This window comes from Podarcis pityusensis (genome assembly GCF_964106645.2).
Source record: "Podarcis pityusensis genome assembly, chromosome: 2".
Taxonomy (NCBI): Eukaryota; Metazoa; Chordata; class Lepidosauria; order Squamata; family Lacertidae; genus Podarcis; species Podarcis pityusensis.
Genome location: NC_138029.1, coordinates 118,060,211 through 118,084,969, shown reverse-complemented (window position 1 = coordinate 118,084,969; position 24,759 = coordinate 118,060,211). Strand labels below are relative to the sequence as shown.

At 48.1% G+C, this 24,759-nt stretch overlaps 2 protein-coding genes across 4 annotated transcripts in view; one reads left to right on the top strand and one right to left on the bottom strand.

Moving 5' to 3' along the window:
• Positions 1 to 4,893, bottom strand: part of LOC308469376 (uncharacterized protein) — a 53,777-nt gene extending 48,884 nt beyond the window's left edge. Inside the window, exon 1 of the mRNA XM_080991722.1 lies at positions 4,853 to 4,893. The gene's annotated coding sequence lies outside the window, so the exon portion shown is untranslated. The remainder of the gene's footprint in view (positions 1 to 4,852) is intronic.
• A 149-nt stretch (positions 4,894 to 5,042) lies between these two features.
• LOC308469323 (uncharacterized protein) overlaps positions 5,043 to 24,759 on the top strand; it is a 52,740-nt gene continuing 33,023 nt past the window's right edge. For 2 of the 3 annotated variants that reach the window (XM_080991576.1, XM_080991575.1), the window contains exon 1: positions 5,043 to 5,214. The gene's annotated coding sequence lies outside the window, so the exon portion shown is untranslated. The remainder of the gene's footprint in view (positions 5,215 to 24,759) is intronic. The other variant, XM_080991574.1, reaches the window with a different exon arrangement.

The window sequence follows — 24,759 nt, the reverse complement described above, 5'->3', positions numbered from 1 at the left end:
ATCCGGAAACCAACGGGCAAGCAGAAAGAGCGAACAGTGTACTCCAGCAATACCTACGCTGCTACGTCAGCGAGAGGCAGAATGATTGGGTAGAGAAACTAGTGCTGGCTGAATTTGCGTACAATAACGCTGAACATGTGTCCACGGGAATGAGCCCGTTCATGGCCAATTATGGGTGTCACCCCAGGGCCTTCCCGGGGAGTGGGGAGGAAGGGTGGAGCGTACCTGCGGCAGAGCAGTTTGTGGAAGAAATGGAGGCCCTGCACCAGCAACTTAAGATGAACTTAGAACGGGCCAAGGAAATTTACAAGAGGCAGGCAGACAAGCACCGTAGGGAAGGGGAGACCATACGGGTGGGGGACCGGGTATGGTTGTCAACCCAAGGGTTACCCTTTAAGGGGGGGTGCAAGAAGTTGCAGCCAAGGCGGCTGGGGCCGTTTGAGGTAACACAGCAGGTGAACCCCGTGGCATTCAAGCTCAAGTTGCCTGACAGCATGAAGATACACCCGGTGTTCCATACGTCACTACTCTCACCGTACAGGGAGGGGCGGGGAGTCCCGGGGCGGGAAGGTGAAGTCACCACACACCCGCAGATAGAGGAGAGGGAACACCACAACCGGGCCACGGAAATACTCGATTCAAGGTGGCGAGGGCGCCAGGTGGAGTACCTGGTAGCTTGGGAGGGAGAACCCGGGTCGGAAAACACGTGGGTTCCCGCGGAGGCAATCAATGACGGGTATCTTGTGGAGGAATTCCACAGCCTGTTCCCAGACAAGCCCAAACCACTAGCGAGATTCTGGGAGGAGCAATTTGGAACCACAGACGATGAGGAGGATTTTGTGGGTTTTTCTGCCTCCGAAGAGGAGGGAGGAGAGGCTTCGGAGGAAGAAGAATCAGACTGGGAGGCCCACCCCGCGGGGAGAGATCGGAGCGGGTGGGAAGCGGGTTTTGAATCCTCAGAGGATGGTGACAGCTCCGTCCGGGGATTCCCCGCATCGTCGGCCGAGGAAAGGGACGAAGTTGGATCAAAAGGTCGGGCCGGGGGTGAAGGGGGTCCTGGGGGGGAGGTGGATGTCAGGGAACTGACATCGGAGCCAGAGGCGGAGGCTAGGCTCTCAAGTGATGCTGGAGAAGGGCCCAGCAGGGGGAGAGGCAGCTCACCAGCTGGGGAAGGAAATCAGCGTAACACCAGGGATAAAGGGGGGCAGATGGGGGAATCGGCGAGGGGGCTCCAGGACTCCTCGCCAGAGATCGGCGAGGAGAGCACGGGTCCTCCGCTACCCACGCCCTCCCTGCGCAGAAGACTTCCGCGCAGGAAGAGTAGGAGGAGACTTGGAGTCAAACAACTTTTATGCTGGAAAAGGTTTAAGAAATGCCCACTGACGGATTCTGCTAGCGACTGAACAGCCACGAAGTGTAGGGCTGTCCAGACAGAAAAGGTTTAACAAGGCAACCTAGCCAGGAGTGGCACCAACTTGCGCACGAGCAACCCCTACATTTATGACAGAAAAGGAGTGTGTGTGTTTTTTAATTGAATTTGTTATTATATATTATAAACTGCATGATGGTAAGAGAGCTTTCTCAACAGTTTACAAAAATATACAACAGAATATTAAAATGATTGATGAAACACAGTTAAAAGCAGGTATTTAAAAGTCAGCAGTGGTTAAAAAGATGTAAATCGCATGCAGCTTCTACGTGTTCAGATGGGCTGGCCCTAACAAAAATGTTTTGAGCAGTTGCCAGAAAGAGTACACTGAGAGCACCTGCCTGGTGTCAGTCTGCAGGGAGCTCCAAAGTGTGTGTGCAAAAAATGGAAAAATGGGGGGGGGGCGGACTTTTTTTCAGTTTTTTTCTAAAGCCATTTTTTTAAGGAAAAATTGAGGGGGGAAATAGTGTGTGGAACATTCAAACTATATCAAACTATTTCCCCCCCCCCCCAATTTTTCAGGAAAATCAGCTTTGGGGGGAAAATGGAAATAACCTGGTTCCCCCCCCCCCATTTCTCCGGGGGTTTCCCCAGGCCTTGCCATCTCTAGCTGGGTGTCACTCATTGTTGCTGGTGCGTAAAGGGACTTGGCTGTGAATGGACCCCAATCTCTGAGTGGTTATAGATCCTAGGGTTTCCAGGAACATACCTAGCCAGGGGGCAGTGAACACTGTGGTTTCTTTATGATCTGTGGTTTTTGGTGGAGGAGCTCGCAGTATGAACACCCCAGAAGGTCTTGCTTCTCCTATAATCAAAGCCTTGGCATCAAACACATTATTATTATTATTATTATTATTATTATTATTATTTATATACTGCCCTATACCTGGAGGTCTCAAGGCGGCTCTCAGAACAAAATCAAAACCACAAAATATATACCGTATTTTTCGCTCTATAGGACGCACTTTTTCCCTCCTAAAAAGCAAGGGAAAATGTGTGTGCGTCCTATGGAGTGAATGCAGTGGGGAGGCAGGCGGGAAAAGCCCCCGCACACAAGCTCCATGTGGCTCTTGCAGGCTTTTCCCCAGGAGGGAGAAGGCACTGACTGGCTGCATCAGTCCCTTCCCCCACCTCCTAGAAAAGCCAGCAGAAGCCGCGCAGCCCCTTTAAAGAGCGCGCGACTTCTGCAGGCTTCTGTGGGAGGTAGGGGAATTCCCCCACCTCATAGAAAAGTCTGCAGGAGCCGCGCACCCTTTAAAGAGCGCACCGCTCTTGGGGGCTTTTCCCCAAGAAGGGACAAGGGACTGACCGGCCGTGTAAGTCCCTTCTCCCTCCTCACAGAAAAGCCCGCAGGAGCCGTGTGCTCCTTAAAGGGTGCATGGCTCCTGTGGGCTTTTGCAGGAGATGGGGAAATTCCCCCACCTCCCGCAAAAGCAGGGAGAAGGTCTGGGAGAAGCGCACAGGCTGTCTGCAGTCTGTCTGCTGCTCCCAGAGCTGGGGGGGGGGGATCATATTTTTTTCCTTGATTTCCCCCTCTGAAAACTAGATGCGCCCTATGGTCAGGTGCACCCTATGGAGTGAAAAATACGGTAATCAAAATAAAAACAAAAACCCAATACCCCCCAAACCCCACATTTTAGAAGGTTATGGGATGAAGCATAGATCTCAATATCAGGCTTCTGCCTGCTTCTAGCCCAGCTGTCGCACTCAGCTCTGGCCTTTGTCTTTTGCACCACCAACCAGGTAAGGGAGCAGACCACACCCGTTTGCAATCTAGCACAGAGCCATTTCCTTTGTTACCTTAAAGGCCCATGTTTAGAGGGCCATTACCTCACCAGGAAACTAGCCTGGCTATTCCAGGAATTGAATCCATGGTGGACCCAGGATTTAAAAGGGGCCTCAGGCGTGCAGCCCACCCCTAAAAAATGCATAATGTTACTGTTAAATTTTATGGGAAGCAATGCATAGGTAAATCAATCACTTTTTGTTGTTGTTGTTTAGTCATTTAGTTGTGTCCGACTCTTTGTGACCCCATGGACCAGAGCACTCCAGGCACTCCTGTCTTCCACTGCCTCCTGCAGTTTGGTCAGACTCATGCTGGTAGCTTCGAGAACACTATCCAACCATCTCGTCCTCTGTCGTCCCCTTCTCCTTGTGCCCTCCATCTTTCCCAACATCAGGGTCTTTTCCAGGGAGTCTTCTCTTCTCATGTGAAGACTTTTATTTTTACTACAATCACTTTTACAGTCATACCTCGGGTTGAATGTGCTTTGAGAAGAGCGCGTTTGAGTTGCACTCCGTGGTAACCCGGAAGTAACGGAGCACGTTACTTCCTGGTTTCGCCATTTGCGCATGCACAGACACTCAAAATGACATCACACGCATGCGCAGAAGCGCCGAAATGTGACCCGTGCACGCGCAGACGCATGGACACAGGTTACGTTTGCTTCTAGATGCAAACGGGGCTCCAGAATGGATCCCATTCGCATCTAGAGGTACCACTGTACTATGTTATAAAATCCTCAAGGGCTTACGATCACAGATCCTCTGAAGAGCCCTCTCCCTTCCTGCTGTTTCCAGCTAGTATTATAATAATAATAATAATATTCAGAAGCATCACTGACTCCAACAGCAGAGGCAGAGCATAGCCACCATGGCTGGTAGCCACTGATAGCCTTTTACCTCAGTGAATTTGTCTAAGCTTTTAAAGCTGTCCAAGTTGGGGCCCATCCCTCAATGCGCTGTGGCGAAGAAGTAATGTAACATTAATGTTAAAAATCACCAACAAAAATGAAAAGATGCAGATAATAACCCAGAGTTCAGATCATAACAATCTCCAGCAACACCAGCAAGGGCACTGGATAATTACAGTAGTATGTTTGAATAGATGTTGAAATGTCATCCCTGTTGAAGTCTGCCTGAGCTCAGAGGGAATTCTATAAGAAGAAGACCACCACCACCATAAGGTGGGAAGAGAGGAATTGGCAAATCTGACAAACCTTGCCTTCTTTTGTAACATTCCTATCTTTTCTATGGAGCTCCCGATATTATCACCATACTCCCACTTTTATAACACTTCTCATCATTTTCTATCAAGAATTTTCCCAGCCTAAAAGTGTGTCTTTGGGATATTGCGGTGGGTGGGTGGCTTTCAGTTTATTGCTGAGTCAGTCCACCCTAGCCCAATATGAACCATTACCCCACACAGTTACTTCCACCAACGGCTTTCTATTATACTGGCAGCACTTATGTTCTGCTTTGAAATAAATCTGGAATATGGCTTAATTCATATTTGCCACATGCTGTTTTATTTAAACAAACAAACAAACAAACAAACAAACACAAACACCCATGTGTTTGTGTACTTGCGCATAAATAAAATATTAAAAGAGCATGGTTTCCACATGGTTTCGATTTCTGTACCTGTTCAGCAGATGTCACTAGATTGCGGTCCCTTTCAGCACTACAATTCTATGATTCTGCCGTCTCCTCCTCCTTGGGCTCCGGAAGTTTGGCCCCTTCGCCGTCCCGTAGTTGGCGCTGGGCGGCACTACAATTCCCAACATGCTCCGGGCGAAGGCAGACCGGCGTGCCTGGGAACGTCGCCAAGTCTTTTACATATTATGTATTTCGAGATGCAAGATGGGAGGGTCTTTTTAATTCCGGCTAGCTAGACGAGAAGTCTGTTTCCCCCCCCCTCCATAAAGGCGCGAGTTTGCAAGACGCTGTCGGGCTAGAAACCTGGTGAAATCGCGAGCCTGGGAATCTCCTCCGGAGGCGACCAAGTAAGACTTTTTGGGGGTCATTTTTTTTAGGCGGGCTGCGGGGAAACGGCTGGGGAGACTTAACAATGCAAGACTCGAGCGGCTTCAGCCTGGTTTCATGGAGCATTTGCCCCCTCTTTATTTTGCGCAGTCTTTATTTAAAATAAAATAAAATAAAATACTATTTTAAAAAATAAAAATAGATTTAACAGGGCGCTACCCCTCCCGGAAAAATGCAAGATCGCCAGTAGTTTTGAGATGCGAGGAAGGAGGGAGGGAGGTTGGGCCAAACGGGCTTTAGGATCCCATCGATTTTAACGCGAAAACGATTTGAAGGCGCTCAGATCTTTGCCGCTGAAACCGACAAGCCTTTTTCTTTTTATGGGGCTGAATCGGTCCCCTTGTTTCTTTGTGTGTGTGTCTCTCGGAGAAGGCGCGAGCAGCGCGGGAGGGCGGGTAAAAATAGGATTTTATTTTGCTTTGGGTTTTTTCCTTTGCGGAAAAACCCCAGAGGATTTTCCTTTGCGGAAAGAAAGGCGCTCACTTGCCATACTAATTTGTTTCTCGCGATTTCCCTTTTAGAAACAGCTACGCTAAAGGAGTAGAGAGCTTTGGGAGCACATAAAATGGCGCGCGCGGGGTGCGGATTTTTTTTTTAGGAAGGAAACTGCCACCCACGTGACACTGCCGTGCGAAGGCTGACCTAATTTTCTGGAACCTTCGCTATGCTGTAATTCATATTTGCTGTAAGCCGCCCTGGGACTATCTGGCGAAGGGCAGGTAATAAACATTATTATTACTACTACAACTCGTATTAGTAGTGATCATCATATTAAACACTTGAATAGGAACTTGAAGGCTGTTCTTTGCAAGCTTGCATCTGAGGGGCTCGGTTATGTGAGGGATCAAACCTGCAAATGGCGTCATCAACATCATGCTCTAACCAACCGAGGTTCCTCCTAAATATCAGGAGCTTGAGAACCAGGATGCTGGACTAGGTGAGCCAGGGCTCTTAAGACTTACTTCTGAGTAAACAAGTAAAAGATGGCAATTCATATCCATAGCTAAGTTTGCAATCCTAAGCATACCCACAGGAGAATGTTAAACATACTGTATTTATATCCCGCTTTTACCCGCACCCCGGGACTCAAGGAGACATAACACAAATTAAAACGGCACAGATAAAATACAGAAAGCTAAAAACTCGTAAAAGATCATTAGTATACAATGATTGCACAGATAAAAGGAAAAACCTAAAAACTCGTAAAAGATCATCGCAATAATAATACGATGATAGTAGTAATAATAATACCTTTAGTGTCAGTGTACAACCAGTGTACAGTGGTACCTCTGGATATGAACGGGATCCATTCCGGAGCCCCGTTCACATCCAGAAGCGAACACAACCTGTGTCTGCGGGTCGTGATTTGCCGCTTCCGCACATGCGTGTGACGTCATTTTGACGTTCTGCGCATGTGTGAGCGGCAAAACCCGGAAGTAACGCGTTCCGTTACTTTCGGGTCGCTGCGGAGCGCAACCCGAAAGCGCTCAACCTGAAGCACATTTAACCCGAGGTATGACTGTACAATGGGACGTGGGTGGCGCTGTGGGTTAAACCACAGAGTCTCAGACTCTGCCGGTCGGAAGGTCGGCGGTTCGAATCCCCGCAACGGGGTGAGCTCCCATGGCTCGGTCCCAGCTCCTGCCCACCTAGCAGTTCGAAAGCACATCAAAGTGCAAGTAAATAAATAGGTACCGCTCCGGCGGGAAGGTGCGGTGTCTCCATGCGCTGCTCTGGTTCGCCAGAAGTGACTTAGTCATGCTGGCCACATGACCAGGAAGCTGTACGCTGGCTCCCTCAGCCAATAAAGCGAGATGAGCGCCGCAACCCGAGAGTCAGTCACGACTGAACCTAATGGTCAGGGGTCCCTTTACCTTATACAATGCTTGCACAGATTTTAAAAAAAGCTAAAAACTCGTAAAAGATCATAGGTAAAAAGTAACTACAGTCATGGGTAAAGGAGACCCCTGACCATTAGGTGCAGTCGTGACCGACTCTGGGGTTGCAGCGCTCATCTCGCTTTATTGGCCGAGGGAGCTGGCGTACAGCTTCCGAGTCATGTGGCCTACAGTCATACCTAAGTATTTCCGGGTTGCGCTCTGCAGTGACCCGGAAGTAACGGAACGCGTTACTTCTGGGTTTCGCTGCTCGCGCATGCACAGACGGTCAAAATGACGTCATGCGCGGAAGCGGTGGGTGAAATGCGCCGTCGCGTCTTATGTTCCGTTCAGTATGCGAACGGGGCTCCAGAACGGGTCCCGTTCGCATCCCGAGGTACCACTGTAAATCATGTTCTTTTACGAGTTTTAGCTTTTTGTCTTTTATCTGTGCCGTTTTAATTTGGGCTAAGTCTCTTATGGAATCAAAAGAGTACAGTAGATAATCGGGTTGCGAACGTGATCCGTACGGGATGCACGCTCGCAACCCACAGCGTTTGCAACCCACGTCTGCGCATACGCGGGTTGCAATTCGGCGCTTCTGCGCATGCGCAAAGCGCGATTTTGCGATTCAGTGCATGCGTGACTGCCCAAACCCAGAAGTAACTCGTTCCGGTACTTCCGGGTTTCGGCAGTCTGCAGCCCAAAAAAAAGCAACCTGAAGCGGACGCAACGTGAGGTATGGCTTTATTAAAAACGAATCTAGCAACATAAAGATACTAAAAACAGCACAGCACTATTAAAAGCCCTTTCCTTAAAAAACCAGTTCATTCCTAACGGCTTGTTGGAATAAAACAGTCCTCGCTTGCGGGCGGAAGGACAAAAAGGAGGGAGCCAGTCTACCTTCTCGAAGAAGGGCGCTCCAAAGTCTGAAAGCATCCTGTGTCCCCACAAAGTGTGCCGTTAAGCAGAGCTCACCCGTTCATGAGACGAGGTGAAGTGCCCACCCCAGGCAGCACATGGGCTGCTGAGAGGGAGGTGTTCCAGCGTGCAACATTGCTCCCCCCACCCCCGCGGAGAAGCTGAGCGACACAGATGAGTGCTCTGGCTCCTGCCAAGTTCAGTGAGAGCTGGGGTGCAGCGGTGGGGCAAGCAAAGGAGATGGCAATTCCCGTTTCATCACAAGTGGCAAAATGGATCTGCCTGCCCCTGTCTGTAAGGGTGGTGGAACTGGGAGAAAGGCGTCCTGAGTTTCCACAGGTTTATAAGGGAGAATACGGTCTTTCAGATAGTCTGGGTCTGGCACACCGGATACACTCCCCCCCGGGGGTGCAGAAAGAGCCCGCTGTGCCCAACGCGGCTGGGTGTGAGAATGCTGCCTCCGCAGCATATTCGCATGGCACTGCCCAGCTGAGGATGGGGGTGGAAGTAGTACCGTGATTCTCCTCCTTCTTTCCGCCTCTCGGGTCAGATCTGGATCTGACCCAGGACCGGAGCTGCTGCGGGTGGGTGCGAGTTGCGCGCTGGAGCCAGGCCCAGTGAGGGAGCCTGGGGTGCGTGCCTGGATTTGCCCCCTCTAAAAAATGTGCCCAGGGCTGCGCAGCCCTCCCCCCCCCCCCATGCTATGCCGCTGCCTGGGCCTGTGTGCATTTTGTTTTTTAGGGAATGTAGCTAAGCATGTGCTATAAAAGGCAAGTTTAGTCCTTTTGAATTAACTGGTTGTTTAAGCAATGTGGTTAGCATTGAACTGCCTGCAAAATTGAAGGTTTTTCTAAATCAAAGGCCATTCAGTGGTAGAGTAGACACTTTGCATGTAGAAACTCCAAAATTCAATCCCCATCAAACTCTATATAATATTTTTTTTCCTCCTGATGTTTCCCTGGAGCATTTGTTTTCAGTGTTAAATTTACTTAAAATGTTTATTTTAAAACATTTGTGGCTTGCAGTTCAAACCCCTGAGGATTTGGTACTTTGATGAAAGCTTGTTGCGTTCTGTATGCAGATAGCTAGAGTCTCATAAGGCTTCAGAACATAATTGTGCCTTGATTAGTGAGCGGCCATTTTGCAACTGACTTAGTGAGCGGCCATTTTGTGACTGGCTGACTCAGAGCAAGTTGCTTTCTGGCAAGCTCCTGCCTTTGGGCTCTTGGCAAGGAATACAAGTGATAACTCTGATTAAGGGGAAAAAGAAACATTGCTGCCTTTTGTGGACTTTTGTAATCCCTCTTATCTCAAGTATTCAGCTGTACGCCAGGCTGATTAATAGGCAGAGCACACTGGAATTTAATTTGTTTTTCCTATCCTCTTACAAATCAGGTTTAAGTTATCATTTTGTTTTTTCAGTGTTTGGCACAATCTTGGCTCTTGTTTCAGGGATAGCAGATCCTTTCTTCAAAGATTTTGGGTTCTGGACGGTTAATAAATATCTTGAAAAGCTGCTTGCTTTTATAGAGTAAGCATTTCCTGGCTGGCCTTTGAAGCTGATCTTCATTCCTCATGTACTGCTGTAGCATCTCTAGAAGTTGTTTCAAGTTTGTGGTTCAAACCACTCAGCTACAACAGGGATGGGCAGGCTCTAGACCCATTGATGTGGGGTCACCCCACCACCCCCCGCATACACATAATTGCCTAAAATGGGGAGTTGCCTGTATTGGCTCATCTGATGGAAGGGGAATCTTCCTCGTGTGAGACAGTCCCAGAGGGTTTCCTTGCTGTATTGATTGGTGGCTTTCTCAGAGCATTTGGATCAGGCAAATATTTTTGTCATGTTTGGGCTGTGATTCCCAGACATCTTGATTACTGGTGTTGGTTTTGTGTACAGTGGTACCCCCGGTTACAAACGGAATCTGTAACCGAGGTGCCTGTTCTGCGCATGTGCAAGTGGCAAACACATCCGGTTTTGCCACATTCACAACCCAAAGTTTATGTTACCCGAAGGTAACGTAACCCGAGGGTCCACTATAGTTTTTTCTCTGTCTGCCTATATGCTGCTCTTTCTTCTCTTGGGTGGCTTTTTCCAGGAGTAGGCTGGTTGGTTCGTGGACTTCGCCTGGGGCGCAGTGGCTGCATCACGTATGGTAGTCAAGTGAGGGACAGGCAAACAAACATACCAACCGACAAACAAGACACATAAAGGAATCAACAGGTAATCATACATGACACAGACGGGGTGGGACCAGAGAGGGTGGCGGGAGCAAATTACACACGCACAAAATAACAACGATAACAATAATTTATACCTTGGCCATCTGGCTGGGTTTCCCTAGCCACTCTGGGCGGCTCCCAGCAGAATACAGTCATACCTCGGGTTGCAGGCGCTTCAGGTTGCGTTTTTTTGGGGTTATGGACCCGCCAAAACCCGGAGGTACCAGAACGGGTTACTTATGGGTTTCGGCGGTTGCGCATGTGCAGAAGCACAAAAGTGCCGAATTGCAACCCGCATGTGCGCAGATGCGGCACTGCGGTTTGCGAACGTGCATCCCGCATGGATCACGTTTGCAACCTGAGCGTCCACTGTATTAATAATAATTTAAAAATGATAAAACACTATATAGATATATGGGGGAAAGGGGGGTGCACATATGCATGTATAAAAAAGCTTAAAAATTTTTTTAAAAAAATAATTTTTTTTAGAGGACTTAGACCTCTATTGGGGCTGGGCAGTGGGGTCAAGGACATGATTTTCACCCAAATCGGCTGTCACGGGTTGGGCCTCAGCTGGTCTGGGGGCCAAGGAGCCTGTCAGTGGTGGTTGCTACTCTTGCACTTCATTGAGGGGAGAGATGGCAAGTGGGCTGATTAGCTGGTGCACAGCATTTCTTGACCTGCGAACCCAGCCCTCTTGGGTTTAGAAAAAAGAAAGGGGAAACGGGGAAAGGAAATTGGGGTGGGGGGAGAGGAAAACCAAAGAAAACAATAGACTGAGGGGAATAAGACTCAGGCAAACAGCATGTGGCTCATCCCTGCCTATAGATCCAGCCTTCCTGGCAGGGCAGCCGCCACCAACCTCTCTGGCCGCAAGTGGGGGGGGGGGAGGGAAAGAAGGGAAGAAAGAAAAGGATGTATAAAACTGGTCCGTTGGCACACGGTCCTCCGCCGCTCTGGCTCCTCCGGCGGGGCAACTGCCACAGACCATTCCACACACAGCCTTCTGCAAGGCATAGCAGGCCAGAGGGCAGTGTGTTTCGGGGTCAAAGAGAATATGGGTGTGGGACAGAGGTCTTTCCCACTGTCCAGCCTCATGGGAGTCGGAACCCCAAGCTGTTGTGTGACTTCACACCCCTAGCGTTTGTGGGTGCTCGTAAGTCCCATTTGTACCAAGGGATGGATTGGGTTTCACCCCTTTTACCCCTCGTTTGATTTGTGGTTTTTGGCGCGGTTTTACACCTGGGGTGTTGGGTGGTGCGGGAAAATCTGGTGACTTCTCTTCAGTCTTTCCCAAGGTAAAAAGAATAAGTTCCAGCTTTCAGGCTAGTTCTGTCACAAATATATAGGGATACATAGAGACGTGGGTGGTGCTGTGGTCTAAAGCACTGAGTCTCTGGGGCTGGCCAATCAGAAGGTTAGTGGTTCAAATCCCCGCGATGGGGTGAGCTCCCAGTTCCTGCCAACCTAGCAGTTTGAAAATACTCCAGTTCAAGTAGATAAATATGTACCGCTGTGGTGGGAAGGTAAACAACGTTTCCATGAGCTCTGGCCTCCGTCACGGTGTTCCCTTGCGCCAGAAGCGGTTTAGTCATGCTGGCCATATGACCCGGAAATTTGTCTACAGACCAATGCCAGCTCCCTTGGCCTGAAAGTGAGATGAGTGCTGCAACCCCATAGTTGGATTTGACTGCACTTAACCATCCAGGGACCCTTAACTGTTATATTTTTACATAGTGATACAGAGGGATCAGGGATGACTCACACCCCGGCCATCACCTCTTTAATCTTATACCCTGGAGCAGGAGATATAGAAGTATAATCAGCTGTACCAACAGGCTAAAAAATAGCTTCTATCCGTGGGCTGTTAGGCTGTTGAATGGAAAGTAACATAGCGCAAACTGACTTGTGAGGTGGTGTGTTGTGCAACAAGCACACAGAGTGCAATGAGATTGAGTGTTTGTGGGAGGGGGAAGGCTCGTTTAATTTCATTGTACAGTCATAAGGTAAAGGGACCCCTGACTATTAGGTCCAGTCGTTACCGACTCTGGGGTTGCGGCGCTCATCTCGCTTTATTGGCCGAGGGAGCTGGCGTACAGCTTCCGGGTCATGTGGCCAGCATGACTAAACCGCTTCTGGCGAACCAGAGCAGCGCACGGAAACGCCGTTTACGTTCCCACCGGAGCGGTACCTATTGCTCTACTTGCACTTTGATGTGCTTTTGAATTGCTAGGTTGACAGGAGCAGGGACCGAGCAACGGGAGCTCACCCCGTCGCGGGGATTTGAACTGCCGACCTTCTGATCGGCAAGTCCTAGGCTCTGTGCTTTAACCCACAACGTCACCCGCGTCCCATTGTACAGTCATACCTCGGGTTAAATGTGCTTCAGGTTGAGCGCTTTCAGGTTGCGCTCCGCGACGACCTGGAAGTAATGGAACGCGTTCCGTTACTTCTGGTTTTTGCCGCTCGCACATGCACAAAATGATGTCACGCGCGGAAGCAGCGAATCACGACCCGCAGACGTGGGTTGCATTCGCTTCTGGATGTGAACAGGGCTCCGGAACGGATCCCATTCATATCCAGAGGTACCACTGTACACAGGTTGTACATTGACAATAAAGGTATTATTACTAGAGGTTCCCTGTTGCCCTAACTCTAAGACTCCAGAACTGACACACATTAATCACACAGATAGAGCTTGAGTTCTGTGCCGTTACCATCGCAACTGGCTCGTTTGACCTAGCACCAATGATTACCTCACCCATCAGGTGATTTATGCTTATTCTGCTGTAGCTCCAAGGGTAACAGTCTTGTTGGGAGCTGCGGCACCACCAACACCAAAGTACGGAATCTGCAAGAGCTGCTTAAGAAATTGGAGCAACAGAATGAGCTGCTCTCCATTTGCAGTTCTGATGGGGCTCTGAGTCGCAGCTCCTTGGCAGCATCCCCAGCAGTGCAGGGGCGGGCACCTGTGTGCCCCTAGCTGTGCCTTTAGGCGCAGCTGTCAGCTTCTTTGGTGATTACTCATAGCCGAGTAAGATTGTCTTCCATGAACACAGTCTTAACAGTGAGTCCGTAAGTGACTGTGGAGGCCAGTTCTGGATCCACACGTCCTTCTACAGTGGGGACATGAGTTTCCGGGCTGGAGTTGGTCTTTTTTTTATATAAAAAAAATAATTTTTATTAAATTTCCAATTAACAAACCAATCATATCACATTAATTCCAAATTATACCAATACATAATAAACTCCAAATATTTAACCGAATTTTAAATTTTTGTTGGGGGTACCCATGCTTCGAGTTCAGAAAGGGTCCAATCATCTCATATTTCTGCTGCTTTGATGTTCACAAGTCCCATCTTTCCATCTCTTTATTGTTACCCTTTACAAATCCCATCATCCAATCTTCTTGTTGTTATCATTTCTTCTTAGTAACCTTTGAGTTATCTCCACAAGCGAGTTGAAGCAAACATTATTATAGTCCTGTGTGGGTTTTCACGCTGATCCAAAAGTCCTATTCAAACGGCAGGCACCATTTCGACAGTTTCCATAAATTACTGTCTAAGCGTCTGCTCATTAACTTTCCCAGACCAGTTGCTCCATAAATCAGCCTTTCCAGGGGAGTTGTAGCCAATTCAGCCGTGGAATTCAGATATGATAGCAAAACTGTAGCACCTCTCCCCCTTTGACTGTAAATCTTGCAACCAAGTCTGTCTCATAATGGTGGTTCCTAATTAGAACTGTGTTACACCAAAAGCCTTTCGTTTCCTTTCCAGATCTTCCGCAAAACAAAGCCTTTGGTTCATAATTTTGTTTCCACGCAGTTTATTTTCCCATCTCACTTGCTATCAATCATGTGGCGGTTCTTCTTTGGGGGGGGGGGTTGTTAGGTAAATCATATTGAAAAAGAGAAAAGTTCCCCCCCTTTCCGATCTGTTTCAACATACCGACATAGCTGTGCTTCTTTGATGTAGGCTTCTGTTCGGTCCAACCCGTCACTCAGCTTCTCAGTGGTTGATTTAATTAGCAATCAGTACAGCCTTTCCTTCACTCGAAACATGTGCATTTACTCTTCTCCAATTATTTATCTTGAGCAATGCAACTAGGATCGCACTTAGAAGTAGTGTCCAGGAGATCCAAAAACTCACTCGAGGGCTTTCCGTCCAGTGCTCCCCCTCCTTCTTTTGAACTCGGGGGTGATTTATTGGCAACCGCGGACGAGGCAGCATTTTCCCATCCCCTGGGAAAATTCAGGAGGCTAATTTACTCCCATCATTAGCCTCTTAATTACCTCGTGTGAGCCGGAGAGATGGTATTGTCAGCTGTCTTCCAAAGTGCCCCTAGCAGCCCCCCCTTCCGGGCTGGAGTTGGTCATGGTGAGGGTTTGCTAAGTGTGCCTTTCTCTTAGCATGTTTTTCCCTTTTGTCCTGAATTCAAGTAACTGACACCTTTGCTAAAAGGCTCTTCTACAATTGAAGCGCTCGCAGGCCAGTGTTTCCAAGTTGTTGGTCTTTATACTACATTTTTAAAGATTGGCCTTGAAATAGTCTTTAAACCTCTTGTTTTTGCCACCAGCATTTCGCTTTCCATTTTTGAGTTGGGAATAGAGTAGCTTTGGAAGACAATAATCAGGCATCCACACGACATGCCCAGTCGAACAAAGCTGATGTGGAAGAATCATTGCTTCAACACTGGTGATTATTCCAGTACAGTGGTACCTCTGGATGCGAACGGGATCCGTTCCGGAGCCTCGTTCGCATCCTGAAGTGAACGCAACCTGTGTGAGCGGGTTGTGATTCACCGCTTCCGCATGTGCGTGATGTCATTTTGAGCACATGCGCGAGCGCCAAAACCTGGAAGTAACTCGCTCCGTTATTTCCGGGTCGCCGGGGAGTGAAACCTGAAAATGCTTAACCTGAAGCTACTTCAACCCAAGGTATGACCGTACACTGGCATTAGTTCGCCTGTCTTCCAAAGTGATGTGTAGAATTTTTCGGTGATACCATTGATGGAATCTTTTCATGAGTTGGAGATGGTGTTTATAACTGGTCTATGCTTCACAAGCATACAGTACAGTTGGTACAGTGGTACCTCGGTTCTTAAACAAAATCCATTCCAGAAGCCCGTTCGGCTTCCGAAAAGTTTGAAAACTGAGGTGCGGCTTCCCATTTGTTGCAAGAGCTTCTTGCACTCAGTGAAAGCCATGTCTCATGTTCAGGTTCAAAAAACATTTGAAAATGGAAGCATTTACTTCTGGGTTTTTGGTGTTTGGGAACCAAAATTTACAACAATGGAGCTGTTCGGGAACCAAGGTTCCGCTGTAGTACAGTGGTACCCTGGTTCTCAAACTGTTCTGGAAGTCTGTTCCAAAACCAAAGCGTTCCAAAACCAAGGCGCACTTTCCCATATAAAGTAATGCAAAATGGATTAATCCATTACAGACAATTAAAAACAACCCCTAAAATAGCAATTTAACATGAATTTTGCTATCTAACGAGACCATTGATCCATAAAATGAAAGAAGTAGACCAAACTTCAATCTGCTACCCAGTATAAAAAACTGTGAGTGATTTCCCCATTGCCGTTGGAGGGATAAGTGAGCGGGGTGTGTGAAGGGGGAGTTCAAATGGGGGGGGGGAGGAAAGGGAGACAGAAGTTCTCTGAGGAGCCAGTTGGCTTCTCTCCCCGCCCCCCAGACCAGCCTTTTTGGATCCCTCCCCCCCTCCCCCCTTCTTCAGGGCTGGCCGTCCCGTGCCCTGTGAGGGAATACCGCGGCATTCACTTCTGGGGCTGAGTCGCTTGGCGTTGCTTTGGGGCCCGGAGTGGCGGCCGCGGGCGACATCAGGTACCGGAGGAGGGGGTGGTTGCTGCAGTGGCAAGGCCTTTCCTCGCTCAGCACCAGCCACTGACGACACCTAGAAGCGGAGAAGGGGGTCGTAGATGCTGCAGCCGCGGTGCGGCAAAGGGACCCAGCACCAGGGAGCAGCAGCTTGGCACAGCCTTTTTTTGCTAAGCTCCGGCCGCGGCAGGGGAATCTGTCAGCGGAGAAGGGGGTCGTGGATACTGCAGTCCTGGCGGCGGCAGAGTGACCCAGCACCAGGGTGTGGCAGCTTGGCACGGCCTTCCCTCGCTCAGCACCGGCCACGGCAGCGGAGAAAGGGGTTGTGGATGCTGCAGCCATAGTGGCCCCCTTCTCTGCGTCCGGATTTTCTGCTGCGGCTGGCGTTGAGCGAGGGAAGGCCGTGCTGAGCAGACAAGGGATGTTACTGCCTTTCCCCGGCGTTGGGTCCCTCTGCTGCCACCGTGGCTGCAGCATCCACAACCCCCTTCTCTGCTTCCGGGTGTCACCAGTGGCCAATGCAGCCAGCCCTGAGTAAGGGAAGCCCAGGTCAGGCGGCAAGCGAGCAGGCAACGGAAGTGTGGCAGTCAAAACCGAAGTGCACACCCCGAACGGAGTACCTTTGGATTCCAAAAAATCACTCATTTCCGGGTTTGAAGTGTTAGGGTTCCAAGTAGTTCGTGAACTAAGCTGTTCAAAAACCGAGGTACCACTGTTTTGTAAAAAAAGCTTTGTAAAAGGCATTTTGATTTCCCTGTGAATGTCCTGGTTCTCAAACACTCTACACCTCAGTTGGGAGAAAGCTGCACTCGCAGAGCTCAAGTGATGCTGGGTTTCTGTGGTTGAGCAGTGAAAATCATGTCCACTGTCCCCCTGGAACAGGGGTCAGCAAACCTTTTCAGGAGGGGGCCAGTCCACTGTACCTCAGACCTTGTGGGGGCCGGACCCATCGCCTCCCGAAGCATCCCCCCTCCTGAAAGCCTCCCCGCCTATGCCACTCACGCCGCTGATGCTGCCTCGTCTTTGGCAGTGTTGGTGTCCTCTGTCTTGGCGGGGCGCAGAGCCCATGCCGCTGGCCTGGGTGGTGGAGGCAACCTCCACGCTCCAGTGGCTTTCTTCCTGCTTGGCCACCTTAGCGGGAAGGAAGAGGTGGTACCCAGATGCCACTGGTCTGGGTGGCGGAAGCAGCCTCCGCGCCGCTGCCGCTTCCTTCCTGCTCGGCCACCTCAGCGGGAAGGAAGGGGTGGCGCCCAGAGGCGTCCGTGGCTTCTGCAGCCAATCGGAAGCCGTGCCAGCGGCACTGCCCGCCCAGAGGCATCCGCGGCTTTTGACTGGCTGCAAGAGCTTCCTACAGCCAATCAGAAGCTGTGCCGCGTCGCGGAAGTCAATCTCAATGCGGAATGGCCTCTGCGCCGTGCCTGTTTCGCGCGGGGACTGACCAAGCGGGGTCCGCAAGGTTTGCGAGCTGAATTACTGAGCCCGGTGGCCCATATCTGGCTCATGGGCCTTAGTTTGACGACCTCTGCCCTAGAAGGTCAAAAAGCATTTTGGAAGTTAGGAAGGGTCACCTCGCATATTGTTAAGCTCCCCAGCTGAGAGTAATTTTTTTCTGTAATGTCTTTGTCAGCATCCAGTGTTGCTACATAAGCTCTTAGAATAGTAGCCTCAAGAGTAGGCTCAACAATCACTCCCTCGGCCCCAACAAAACCGGACGCAGGCAGCCACGGAGCCATTGAAGTCCAGTTGGGGTGGGGGTGACTGGCTGCGGGTAATCCTCTGGTTTGCGTCGCACCAAAAGAGGCATATCTTTTGGTGCCCTGCAGACCAACTGACTTGTTTGGCCTTGCAGCCATGCCAGCCAGGTGGAGAGGTTAGGTGCCAAACAAGGACGCCTGGACATCACTGCCTCGCAAAAGGCCAGTTGTCTGTCGCAAAACATGACTGGCACCCAGCTAATTTTGAACGCTGTTCCCAACATTAAGCTGTCAACATCAGTGGAGGTTTGAAATTTCCTTGCTTACTCTATAGATAGTCCCATTTTTAATCACACTGGTACCTTGGATTACATACGCTTCAGGTTACATACGCTTCAGGTTACATACGCTTCAGGTTACAGACTCCGCTAACCCACCCAGAAATAGTACCTCGGGTTAAGAACTTTGCTTCAGGACGAGAACAGAAATTGTGCTCCGGCGGCGTGGCAGCAGCAGGAGGCCCCATTAGCTAAAGCGGTGCTTCAGGTTAAGAATGGTTTCAGGTTAAGAACGGACCTCCAGAACGAATAAAGTACTTAACCTGAGGTACCACTGTATAGCGATCCTTGTAAATAACTCAGTTTTTGAAGAGCGTTCCAATCCTCTTTTGACCTACAACTAACTTCTGGGCGCATAACCTGTTGGGAATCTGGTATCTCACACACACACAGTGCAGTAGTGTGGATCTTGGTCTTGCTCTTGCATGCAGCAAAAAACAGCCACACAGAAAGCAGGGTCAGTAAGCTCCATATGCTTTTACGGCTGATAAAGTAACAGATACAGCAAACAACTCTTGACAAAGTTGTGCAATGTAAAATGAATAATTTCCAGCTTTCAATCTAGTTCAGACACAGCTACATAGAGAGAGAGTGTCACCATTGCTCTAATTCCAAGACTCCAAAAGCACAATCGACATACATTAATCACATGGATGTAGCTTGAGTTCTGTGACATTAGCACAGAAACTGACTCATTTGACCTTGCACCAGTGATTTCCTCGCTCAATGGGAAATTACCGTATTATTCGCTCTATAGGACACACTTTCCCCCCTCCAAAAATCAAGGGGGAAAGTGTGTGCGTCCTATGGAGCAAATGCAGGCTTTCGCTGAAGCCTGGAGAGCAAGAGGGGTCGGTGCGCACCGAGCCCTCTCGTGTTCCAGGCTTCAGGAAGCTATCTGCAACCCTGCGGAGCCTGGCGGGAACTCCCGCCGGCTTCACAGGCTTGCGGAGAGCTGCCCGAAGCCCAGGGAGCGCGGTGCTGTGCACCCCAGGCTTCGGGCAGCTGTCCGCAAGCCTGCGGAGCCCGGCGGGAGTTCCTGCCGGGCTCCCAAGGCTTGCGGATAGCAGCCTGCTGTCCCCGAAGCCAAAACAGCGAGACGGGGCGCTGCGCAGCCCTCCGTCTTGCTGTTCCAGTTTTGGGATGGCTGCGCAAAGCCTCCGCAGGGTGGCAGGGTGAAGGCACCCTGGTGCCCTGTGGAGGCTTGAAAGGCTGTCCCAGAATCCAAAACAGCGAGACGGGGCGCTGCGCAGCCCTCCGTCTCGCTGTTCCAGCTTCGGGATAGCTGTGCAAAGCCTCCGCAGGGCGGCGGGGTGAAGGCACCCCGCCGCTCTGCGGAGGCTACAAAGGATGTCCCCAAAGCCTCAAGCCTTTGGAGTGCAGCTGCGCTCCAAAGGCTTCAGGGATCTTTGAGGCTGGCGGTGGGGGAAAGCAGCGCTTCCCCCCACCGCCAGCCCCACAAGCTTGGGGGGCAGCGGCAGGGCCTGCTCTTGAACGCACCTTGTTTTTGAGGGGGAGAACAAGAAAAAAAATTTTTTTTCCTATTCTCCCCCTCCTAAGGTCCGGTGCGTCCAATAGAGCGAAAAATGCGGTAGCTCCTTTTCATACCGAGCTATTCCAGTATGTTGGGTGTTGGGTGTGCGTGCCACAAAAGCTCAGTGGTTAAACTCTCCACAGGAAACAGCTGTTTAGCAGGGTTGTTTTTATTAGGCCAAGACCAACAAACTATTTATAGATCTTACAAGTCATATTCTCTCTCTGAGCCCAGAGCAGGTTCCTTGCTTCAAAGTCCTTGCCGTGACAGAGTCCACAAGTCCTGAGATCAGCTGCTTTCGAAGCTGCTTTCCTGCAACTCTTTACAAAGTCTTCAGTTTTCCTCACTACTCCATACTCTGTGCTATCCCATACGGAATGCTGTAACTTGAGCTCCTTATCTACATGCTATTTCTGCCCGGCAATACTGATAAGACAGTCACAAGAAGCCTGCAGCTGCATTGTTGGGAATGATTCATCTGATTACTTTTTTTTTTTAATCCCACTACATTTCCCCCCATTACATTTTTTCTTTTTTCTTTACTTCCCCCCTTTTATGCCCACTTGTGCTCTAAACATCTTGGAACCTTAAATCAAGAGGGATGTGTTCCATGAGGAAACACTTCGGATTTTCCTGACAGATTTTTTCTGGAAAGTACAGATAGTGAGTGCGTCTCTCATCTTGACAGGAATCCTGTTCCACAGAACAGGCCTCCCTTTCCCAGACTTCGACTGTGAAATAGATTTACCTCACACAATTCACAAACATCACTTCATTTTTTTAATTAAAAGGGGGGTTGTGGGGTTGTTTTTAAGAAAGGAACTAGGACTATTTCCAAGTGTTTTGTTTTGTTTTTTGCTGATAACTGACAGGGAAATGTAGAATAAACAGATTTCCAAATGTTTCCCGTTGTGTTCATACGTGTCACTTAAAATTTGTTACCTAGGAGCATTTGGATTTCAAACCTTTTCATTATTTTTTTTTAAATAATATTTATTACTTTTATAGATTACAAGAAGAGAGAAAAAAGCAAAAAAGAAAGAACAGAAGAAAAAACAAAGGAGAAAAACAAAAAGAAAAAAACAATACAATACAATATATAAACAATGCAAAACACAACCTAAACTCAAAACTAAACACATTAAACTAAACTAAACAAACCCCACTCCCTAACCTTAACCCTGAATGGAACAAAACAAAAACAATTTAAACATACAACATCTCTTTTCCATACTCTATCTTTCATTCCCTTGTTTCCTCGACCTCCTCACACCTCCCTTTTTGTGTTCCACTTCTATTAATTGTTTCAGCAAATACTTTCCATCTTTCTCCATTTTCTGTGATATTGTAAATAACGTATTTTTTAACCTTATTTTCCATTAAAACTAAAATACTTATATGTGCTTAACTCCTTATAACATTTCTGTTAAGCCCATAAAAAATAAAAAATCATTCCACCATTTTTCTATCTCTCATTAGTTTTACCATAAGTCTATATATAAACTTTAAATTTTCCAATCTTCTTCCACCATCTCCTCTCCCAGGTTTTGGATTCCGCCAGTCCTTTCCGTCAATTCCATAAAGTCCATCAACCTGGTGATCTTATGTCCGAGGCTCTTAACTCTTTTCCAAGTCCCTTCTGCAGGTCTTCTTCATTTACTTGAATGCTAAAGAGCAAATCTCGGGGAAACTCCAACCTGTCAATCCTTTTCTTCCTTCTGAACAGATCAGCTAAATTTCCATAGTTAAAGCTACAGTCCATAAAGTATTTCCGGGTATATTTCAAAATTCCTCCGATTCCAAAGGCCCCCAAAACTTCAGTCTCCTCCAGGCCTAAGTCCATGTCCCAAAAGTCAGTTAATCCGTGCATAGAGGGCTCTTTCCAACTTTCCTTCTTTAATCCAAGCCGGGATCCATTCCTCGGAGTCTGACTTTTCCTAGATTCAATCATAGAAGGCCTCAACTTAAAGTCCTCAATTTGCTTCTGTAAAACCACAGATCTCACTTGTATTATTTTATGTTCAACAACAGCAGCATTCTCCTTCGCCTCCTCCTCCTCCACCATTTGTCCTGCCAAAATGGGTTCCTGTACCAAGTCCTGAATTATTTCTGTGTTGGTGTTCGCTTTTTGACTCAAGTTGGTCACTTTCTGTTCCAAATTATCAACTTTGAGAGTCATGTCATCCATCTTCTTGTGAAGCTGTCCCAGCGAACAGCTTATCTTACATAAAGCAGTCACAATGGCCTCTCCTGTCAACATTTTTAAATAGTCCAAGGTCGCGCTCTGGTTCTCAGAATCCTTAGCTGCAACTGGAAATCCCCCAGTTATACTCCTGTAACAGTTTCAAAAGCTCCCTCTAGAGGGAAACAGTCTCCACTTGTATCAGTTCTTTCAGGCACAACTCAAGCATTAAAGATAAATTTTCAGTTACTTTTCCTCTTTTTTAAACGCAGAAAAGGACAATGGAAACAGTATCTTACTCTTATTTAGCTAACTGTCAAATCCGTTCTGTCAAAAGCACTCTCTCCAAACGTCATCTGGTAGCCCATTCCCAGGTTCAGAGCAGTGGTAATTTGATTTTTTCACTCTCTCCTGCAGGCTCACTAGATGCAAAATTTCCCCCTCTTCTCCTGCTTCCAAGGGGGGTTTTGTATTTTAACCGGTGGAAATTTGATCCTTTGTCAAAAGCTTTCAAAGGCTTTAACTTGTAATGTCTTTGCTTCAATCTATTTACAAAAACGGGAGGCGGACTTCCTGTTTATAACCTTCCTGTTTCAGTGCCGAATTAAAGTATTTAAGAATCCAATTTTCCGTTTTACTCACGCGTAGTTGTTTAAAATCCAATTGTCCACAGGAAAAAGTCAGCGCTCTCCGGCAACAGCAATGCGGCTTCACTCCGTGAAAGAAGCAGTCGATTCAAAGCACTGTGCCACTCACCCCACGTCGCTCCGGATCCCCAAAACAGGGTTTCCCCACGAGTAGGGGAGGCGCAAAGGTGCCAGCCGAATCCCACGTCTACAGGCTTCTCCCGCCTGTGGTTTTTAATGGGTCTCCGCCTCACCGTGGCAGTTCAGACCCTTTTTTCCACGGAGCGGATTCCTCCCGATCAGAGGAAATCCGCCATTGCCAGAGGCGCCAACCCAGAAGTGGATTTCAAACCTTTTCAGGCTATGGTGTGCTAGCAGGCTTGGAAATAAATAGTTGTTGGAGATCTTGAAGTTGCAATAACTTCCATCTCAAAATGGAAATGGTGGCATTGAGGCCTGTTTTTCCTAACTGACTTGCTTTCCTCAGCTCTGGTTCTCCACGACCCTCTTTCATTCTTGGCCAACAGCTGGCCCAACAGGAATAGTGTTTTGGGTAAAGCTTTTAATAGGATAGAGGTAAATTAGTGGAGGTGTACTACAAAAGGTATTGTGGTTTGGTAAGGGGGATAGCACCCTTTGTTGTTAGTGCAGAAGGAAATCTTGTGGCTGGGGTGGAATATTTTTGAAGAACCAGCTAAACTCCAAAGCAATACTTCAACAAACATGGAGTCCCTGCAGTGGCAAAACAAGCCTCCCTCAGATTCTCCCCACCTCACAGCACTGACACTGTTTTTTTTAATCAGTGACCCATTTCTTTGCCTTTTCCCTGGCAATGTAGAATGCCCTTACCTCTGTTGTATGTGAAACAGCAGCTATCAGTTGCTTCAGATTACAGTAGCACCTCCGGTTATGAACAGGATCCGTTCTGGAGGCCTGGCCGCATCCCGAAAACTTCGTAACCGGAGGTGCCCTTCTGTGTGCACGCACGGCACAATTGAGCGCTTCTGCACACACACACGCAGCGAAACCCGGAAGTATACACTTCCAGGTTTGCCACGTTCGCAACCCAAGGATTATGTTACCCGAAGGTAACGTAACCTGAGGGTCCCCTGTACTTGCAAAGACATATCTTTTTGCTTAGGCTTTCCCCGGCATAGTACTGTATTTCTCTCTTCATCCTGCATTTATTTGTTTCTAGAATGCTGTTTTTATGATTCTGGGTTTTTTGTACTTGTGTTTTAGGATTCTTTTTAATAAAAAAAATACTAAGTGGCTTATAAATGTGTTTTAGATAAATAAAGTAAATTATTGAATCTGCTTTCAAAGCCGCTGAGGGTGCAAACATTCAGCAGCTGTGAAGGTTTCAGCCACTAGACGAAAAAGAAATGTGTAAAAAGCATCAGAGCAGAGCCAGTGAATAAGAGAAAACAAAATGGCTGCTCTTGTCTTCCTACAATTGCCAGTGAAAGCCAAGAGCAAACAAAGAGGAATTGTGCAAGGGAAGCTTTTTCCTGGTGTGACGAATTGTTCTTTGCCTGATTAAAAGGCAATAAAACTTCTCAGCCAAACAGAGACAGAAGGTTTAAAACTATTGACTGATTATCGCCTCCTACACATTACAGGAAGTCATCCATATTGAACATATAAGACAAGATGCAATCTATAAGTTTGCTAAATACCATTATATGTTAAATTTAACTTTATTCCAGCACAGTCCTAATTTCTGTGAAAGCTTTGTACAAACTTCTATTTTTAGCGGTTTTGTCCATATGTCTGCAAACACTTATTCAGTAGCACAGTACACCAGTTCAATTTCACTTTGCTGAATCATATACACGTTTAAACTTAATGTCAATATGTTTTGTTCTCTTGTGCATCTCTGCAAAGCTAATACATGCCTAATTGTACACTTTTATAGCATTTTGCACTTGCATGCCTATGTCAGGTAACAAGCTTTTAAAGCAAGTTACCTCATGACATGCAGGGGACAGACTTATGCACTTGAGTGCTACAGATTTCTGCCAGATTCTGCTTCTTGCTAAACCAATCTATGATTGATTACACATGATCACTATGCCTGATGTGGACTTTTTGTCACTAAGATCAGACACCCAATCTGCATCAGTGAAAACTTCCAGCTCATCAGAACCTTGTGCTGAGACTTTTAAATTGCGGTCGACTGTGCTGCTCGTGTATCTGATTATTTTTTTTGACTGCACACCAGTCTTTTTCAGTAGGGCAATCTTTCTTCTAAATATTCCTACTGCACTG